This window comes from Bison bison, unplaced genomic scaffold, assembly GCF_000754665.1.
Source record: "Bison bison bison isolate TAMUID 2011002044 unplaced genomic scaffold, Bison_UMD1.0 scf7180017864068, whole genome shotgun sequence".
Taxonomy (NCBI): Eukaryota; Metazoa; Chordata; class Mammalia; order Artiodactyla; family Bovidae; genus Bison; species Bison bison.
Genome location: NW_011494640.1, coordinates 1,500,917 through 1,508,509, shown reverse-complemented (window position 1 = coordinate 1,508,509; position 7,593 = coordinate 1,500,917). Strand labels below are relative to the sequence as shown.

Here is a 7,593-nt window from a genome sequence, read left to right as displayed (position 1 = left end):
GGGCAGCAGCTGCACAGGATGCAGGGGGCAGAGCCGCAGAGGCAGGACGCCTGCAGGGAGGGCGGGGATGGCACCTTACTCTCTGCCTCCTCTCCCTTTTCCCGCCCGAGCACGCGGCATCCTCCTGGGGCCCACTGCCTGCTGCCTGGTCAATATCTCCAAACCTATGCAGAGCCCTCCCATGCCACGTTATGGAAGGATTCCTATTCCCCAGATGTCATCCCATTTAACTTTCAAGCCCAAGGGAAGAGGCAAAGCAGACAAAGGCTGGAAGAGGCTGGGTCGCCCAAGGACACACAGCCAGCAACAACAAGCAACACAGCAAGCAACAGAACGCAGATTCAAACCAGGCTCTATCCTCAGGGGTTACTGTGGCTTCGGAGAGAGACAGCTGAGGTCACACTGTTTCTTATTTCAGATGAAGCAGAGTGGAAAAAAATGTCCAGAAGGCCAAGCCTGTCGCTAGTTAGCCATGTAACCTTATACAGTTCATTTACTCTCTCTTAACCTCAGGTTCCTCTTTCATAAAATGGAAATCAGAGGGTACCTGGTTCTCACATGGTAGTTTTAAGAATAAAATCAGGATTTTAAATTCTAACTCCCTCAGGCTCCCTGTCCTCCTTCCCTGCTTTTCTCCAAAGGACTTAGACAACCACCTGATTGGCTTCACATTGACTCACGGTACCTGCCTCTCACTGTTAACCTGTGAGCTCCACCAGGGCAGGGGGGTTTGTCTGTTTTGTTCATCGTGGAGGTGCCAGAAATGGGAACCAGGCCTGACATATCATGGGGAGTTCAGGGACTATCTGTTGAATGAGAGTTAAGTGTCTGGCATGGTACCAGACATATGTTAAGACCTCAAGAAACAGCAGGTGCTGATCACTCAACATCTGCTGAATGAACGGAATGAAGGATATGAGAGGTTGGGATTCCCGCCCTGGGGCTGCACCAGTTTGGACAGCAGAGACGTCCAACCCCTTCTGTCTCAGGCACCTCTGCCCTCTGTCAGGCCCTCCCTTCCAGGGGTTGGCTGAAATCGCTTAGGGGCTGGTGATGCCACTCCATTCATAGCTGTAGCCTCACCCCACAGAAGCCAGTTCCACAGCCCAGCCTTGGAGGAAACGGGGCCACATCCAAATATCTGTGGGTCACAGTTTCTCTTCCTCCAAACAGCTCTGACTCCTCATTCAGGTATGTGAGAGTTGGGAGGGCAAGAGACACCGGTCCCACCCTCCTGGAGTTTTCAAGGGTAGGAAAGCGACTCACCACTTCCTTACACCTGTCATGGTAAGTGCTGCCATGAGAGTGACCAGCGGGGGCCTAGTTTAGATGGGAGGTGGCGAGTCACTGCCCTGAAGGGATGCCATTTAAACTGAGAGCTGAACAGTGAGGACTCACTCTGCTGGCCAAGACGAAGAAAGAGTGTTCCAGACAAAAGGAAGAGAGCCTGCAGTGGCTCTGGGGGCGGGCAGGAGCTGAGTGTTGGAGGAAGGAAAAGAAGGCCTTGTGGCCAAAGCTTTAACAGCAAGTGCGTAGTGAGGTCAGCCAGGCTGGTGGGGCCTGGCAGCCACGTACAGGACCCTGGTGCTCTTCCTATGAGCAACGGGCCTCCATTGCCATTGGGCACCACGTCCCAAGGAGGAGAGGGACAGGAACAGCCTTCTACTAAGTGACCAGCTTTGCAGAGAGAGGCTGAAAGGGTCCCTTGTTCCTCTGAGGCCCTGTCCCCCGCTTTCTGGACTGGTCTCAGGGGCACCGCACACTCTGCTCGTGGTGCAGTTGCCTTCCCGTCTCCTCCCTCCTCTCCCCTCAGACTGGAAAGGCCCCTGGGAATGCCCCTTGTAACCTATCTCTCTCACCCACAAAGCCAAGCACAGCATGGATGCTAAACGAAATGCCTGCAGAAGGAAATTCTCCCTTGGGGTCCAAATCATAACAATCCACCCATCCATCAATTTCTGGTTGTATCTTGCAAACCCCGCCCATAGCCTTGACTCCTATCCATGGCTACCTGGGCGGTGGGGTGGTGAGAAGATAAGCAAATGACAGAAATAGTGTTTTATAAGCCATAAAGAGCATTCTGAGATCAGAGAGATTAATAGACTTGCCAGAAATCACACAGCAAGTGGATGGCAGTAATAATAGTGATGGCTTCCGTTTATGATGAGTTACTCTGTCCCAGACACTGGTGAGCACTTTGTCTAGACTAAGCCTCACTGACACTATGAAGTATGCTGTAACCTCCCATTTATAAACGGGGAAACTGAAACTCAGGGAGATAGCACGACCAAGGTCACGTTGCAAGTAAGCTGAGGAGCTGGGATTTGAGATCAAGTCTGTCTGCACCAGGGTCTGCCAAGTCATGGATGGCAGTCTCATTTAATTTCAAATGAAAACAATGAAAGTTTTTTTTCACCCAGCAATGAAAACAATCCCTCCAGTGCCCAAGAAAACCAAGGGAGGCCAACAGGCACTGTTCATGGGGTTAAAAAGCAGAGACATTATTTTGCCAACAAAGGTCGTATAGTCAAAGCTATGGTTTTTCTAGTAATAATGTATGGATGTGAAAGTTGGACCATAAAGAAGGCAGAGTGCTGAAGAATTGATGTTTTTGAACTGTGGTGTTGGAAAAGACCCTTGAGAGTCCCTTAGACTGCAAGAAGATCAAACTAGTCAATCCTAAAGGAAATCGATCCTGAATATTCACTGAAAGGACTGATGCTGAAGCTAAAGCTCCAAAACTTTGGCCACCAGATGCAAAAAGCTGACTCATTAGGAAAGACCCTGATGCTGGGAAAGATTGAAGGCAGGAGGAGAAGGGCACGACAGAGGATGTTATGGCTGGATGGCATCACCAACTCGATGGACATGAATTTGAGCAAGCTCTGGGAGACGGTGAAGGACAGGGAAGCCTGGCGTGCTGCAGTCCATGGGGTCACCAAGAGTCGGACTTGACTGAGCAACTGAACAACAACAGGCACTGACCTCAGGAACCAAGTACCCAAGTACCCAGGTCAAGCTGGGCTCTGGCTTGTTACCATTTCCATCTGAGACGTTTGAGACACAAGAAAAACTGCCACACTGCAGTCAGAGAGGCTGCCTTTCAACTTACTCTGGTTCTTAGAGATCAAAATCCAGGTATTGCTGATACCTGAAATCTCAGGTTTCCAAGGACCTGGCTGGTAGCCAGAGAGACCAGGTTTGGGAGACAGAAATACACACAGCCCCTTCCTCCCACCCTGGCTGCTTCTGGAGCATCCTTGCAGTTGTTCATACATTCTGATCTCCACTCCGCACCTCTGGGGATCACTCCGACACAACTTCTTCCTATACAAATACCAGCCCACGGAGTAAAAGCAGACACCTGCACACACATATACACACGGATGTTCACAGTGACACTGTTCACATGAGGAAAACAATAGGGGGAAGCTGAAAATAACTAAATGCCCATCACTGCACCATGGTACTCCCCTCTTAGAGGGATCTCTCTATGGATGGAGCAGATGTGTTGGTAACACTTAAATAGGCCACATGAAACTAAATATAGTTAAATGTAAAGTATATCCAATAAAGTTGATTTTATTATTAAAAAAAACAAAAATTTTAAATTAAGAAAAAAAAAATAAAATAGGCACGAAACTTTACGTTGCATGAACTTATCAGAATATCAAGAAACTGCAAATGACCTCTTTGCCCCACACCAGCAGACAGTGGTGGATGACTGACCCCATGGAATGGTACAGAAGCAGGAAAGATGACAATCTCTAGATTGACAGCAACACAGGCTATGCTTGGGATGCAATGTGAAAGGCCAAGGCAGACTATTACACCGTTCCTACACTCAGATTACAACACAGCCCTCCCCAAATGCACTCAGGGGCAAGGCAGCGATGGAAAAGCACCAGAACTTAGACTGGTGGAATCATAGCACCAGCCAGACTCTCAGAAAGGAGAACTCAGAACTCAGGAAACCCTGGGCCGGAGCGTCTATAAGCTGCAAGGTTCCGCGGCACCCCTGAACTAGCTGAGCCACCCTGCTACTGCTGCTAAGTCACTTCAGTTGTGTCCGACTCTGTGTGACCCCATAGACGGCAGCCCACCAGGCTCCCCCGTCCCTGGGATTCTCCAGGCAAGAACACTGGAGTGGGTTGCCATTTCCTTCTCCAATGCATGAAAGTGAAAAGTGAAAGTGAAGTCGCTCAGTCGTGTCCGACTCTTGGCGACCCCATGGACTGCAGCCTACCAGGCTCCTCCGTCCATGGGATTTTCCAGGCAAGAGTACTGGAGTGGGGTGCCATCGCCTTCTCCGTGAGCCACCCTAGCCCGACATAAAACACAGGAGAGAAGAGGGCAGCCCAAAACTACTTCAAGCACACTTCCTTCCCCGACGCAATGTGAAGAGGAGAGGGCCCTGTCATGCCCCTGCCACCAGCTGGCAGGATGACCTTAGACAAGTCTCTTTTCTCCCCTGTGGGACTCAGTTTCCTCAGCCATAAAATGGGCTTCCAGGCAGGGCAGTGAAGCAACTTGGAGCCCATCAGACAGCCATGGGTTTCAGCAGCTTCCCCACTTCCTCAAATGTGGTGTCTGGTGCTTTACCACTGGCAGGCACTTACAGAACTGCCGCTGCACACCAGCTTCAGGCTAAGTCCCACAGAACCCTCCCGACATGCTGAGAGCTGGTACCACTGTGCACCCCACTTTACAGACAAGGAGAGAGGTTCTCAGTCACGCAGCTAAGAACAGACCAAGCCAGGATCCAGACCAACCAGTCTGATGTGAAGGTCTTTCATACTCCCTCACCTGTGGAAGGCCATCCCTAAGGATCTGCTGACCGTCCAGCTCACCCTGTGCTGACCTGCTTGGTGACTCCCATCCCCAGTGGGTCTACCTTATCCCCTCCTGGCCAGGACTCACCTTCAGTCCAGCACAAACACTGACCAAGAGGGCCACTTGTAGACTTCCCTGGTTGTGCAGTGGATAAGAACCCACCCGCCAATGAAGGGGACACGGGTTCGATTCCTGGTCTGGGAAGATTCCACATGCCACGGAGCAACGAAGCCCATGTGCCAAAACTACTGAGCCGGCGTTTGAGAGCCCGTGAGCTGCAACCACTGAAGACCGCTTGCCTAGAACCCGTCCGCAACAAGAGAAGCCACCACAATGAGAAGCCCTTACTTGGTGACTAGAGAGTAGCCTTACTCTCTGCAACTAGAGAAATGAAGTTGCAGTTCAGCAATGAAGACCCAGCAGAGCCAAAAATAGATACATAAATAAAACTCTTTTTTTTTTTTTTTTATAAAAGAGAGAGCCACTTGCATTCCCTACTTGCTGTGACAGATTTGCATCTGACCAAGGGGACCCATGTATGCCAAAATGTTCCCCCTAAAGATGCCTGACAACCCCTCATTAGAACTTCAGTCCTCTCAGGCAAGTGTCCATTGAAACACTGTTATTGGTTATCCAGCAGTGCCCAACAGCACCACTTAGTACTACGTGGCTGTGGGAAAATTGTCTTCTCTCACTGATCCAGCTTCCTCAGCTGTGAATAATGTTAACTTCCTCACTGGGGTCGCTGTGAGGACTAAATGAAAGGATATATACAAAATGCTCACTACACCGCTGGGCTCTGAATTCTGGGCCTACAGTAAGGACCTAGTCAATGGCGGCTATCATCAGTATCACAATCTGCAAAATAAGTTAACTCTGTCATGGTGGGGGGGGAGTGGGATGGGTGGGTAATATGGCACGGGTGAAGGGCTCAGCACAGCACTTGGCATGCAGTAAGCAACCGGTAAACATCAGAATGCCAAGGGGAGGCTCCTAACAGGAGGGGCAGGTCCCTTGCAGACATTAGATACCTGCAACCTCCCGAACCTCCTGATTCTACTCTGGGCCAACCCTGCCCCTCAGCAGCCAGAATATGAAGGGAGGGGAGACGTGGGCAGAAGCCTAGACTAGGGATCAGATATTAATCCTGACTATGCAGATCTTCCTCCTTTCGATGTGCAACCTTAAGCAAGTCGGCTAAACTCTCTGGGCTGCAGCCTCCTCATCTATAACCCATGGGTTGGCGCTCACCTGTCTGGTGCCTTCTGATTCAGCATTGCAGGAGCCTGACTCAGAGACCAGCAACTGGTTCCAGAGGGAATTCTCCACCCACCTTTTTAAAATGATAATAACAATAGCTCCTGTTTGGAGAGCTTACTGTATGCCAAGAACAAGGTGGGGCACTTTTAAATCTCGAGGGAGGCAGATGGAGGGACAGACGCACCCGGAAATGGCAGGTTTCCTTTCAAAAACCTCCCCCGCCCCCAGGCTAGCCCAGATAGAAGGAATTCTAGTCAACTCCAAGGAAACTCTCCCTCCCCAACCAGGAAGCAAACCCTTTCGGGCCAGATCTCCAACCCAAACCTTGGTGTCACTGGGCAGGAAAAGACCTCAGGAATCAGCTCCTGCACAAGCACACGTGCGTGCACACACACACATACACCCTTCACAGATGGGAACATGGAGGCCCAGAGGGGACAAGGGTCCAGGGACCCACTCTATAGCCTCTCTGTGCAGACACCCTTCTCGGAAAATAGCTGTAAAGTACATCTCTCTAGATCCCCAGCTGTGGGCCCCAACACCCCCATCCTATCATTCACACACATCGGGGACAAAGGAAAGTTAAGTCTGGGATTCAGCAGCCACCAGACCCCCCTCCCCCTTCCTCTCCGCTCCTCTTTGTGTAGGGCAGAGGGGGAGGGGGCTGCCTGAATGAACCTCAGATTTAATGAAGGGAAGAAGGAAAGGAAAGGGGGCTGGGAAAAGGAGAAGGGGCCTCCCTGCCGGGGTCTGGCTGACACTCCTCCCCTCTGCTGGCAGCAGCGCCAACTGAGCCTGGCTGCTCCCCAGGTCCCCGAGCAGACGACCAGGTAGTCCCTCCCCGCCCCCACACACCCCAACCTCCCTCAGGTCCTGGGTTTCCCCACCCAGAGTTGGGCCGGTGTTGGCCTAACCCGTAAGACGGACTCAAGCTCGCTCAAGATCGGCTTAGAAAGGCAGAGAGGGTCTTCCTCCCCACCCCCGACTTCGGCCCTGGGGCCTAGGAGGGAAAGGTCTGGGGTTCACTGGAAAAGTGCCCAGGAGTCTGGCCTGAGCCAGACTGAAAAGCAGGGACAAGGCACAGAGAAACTGACAGCCCGGACAGACACGGAACCATAAAGACAAACAATGACAGATGTTAAGAGGCTTCGGACGGACAAAGACAGTCGGACGAACGAACGGACAGATATGAGACACATACAAAGGGACAAACTGAGGCAGACGGGCAGGGACAGACAGCCTGACTTGACACACACAGAAACAGAGGACACCCGGCAGAGAGGGGCAGGGACCGGCAGGCACACAAAGAGAGCGTCCGGGAGGCAGACGAGAGGCTCACTGCCAGGACGACTCCAAGTTGGGCCAACTGGGGCTGCAGCGCCCATCCCCTCCCCGAGCTCTGGGCCTCAGTCTCCCCAGTTCCCTGGAGGGGCGCCCGCCCAGGACACTCCCTTCCCCCCGCCCCGGGGCGCCCCACCCGTTCCCCCGCGGTAACCCGAT

At 52.0% G+C, this 7,593-nt stretch overlaps 1 long non-coding RNA gene across 1 annotated transcript in view; it reads right to left on the bottom strand.

The window, feature by feature from the left end:
• The window catches only part of LOC104986357, a 24,982-nt gene continuing 17,389 nt past the window's right edge, over positions 1–7,593 (bottom strand). The window contains exon 3 of the long non-coding RNA XR_825028.1: positions 1–50. This is a non-coding gene — a long non-coding RNA (uncharacterized LOC104986357). The remainder of the gene's footprint in view (positions 51–7,593) is intronic.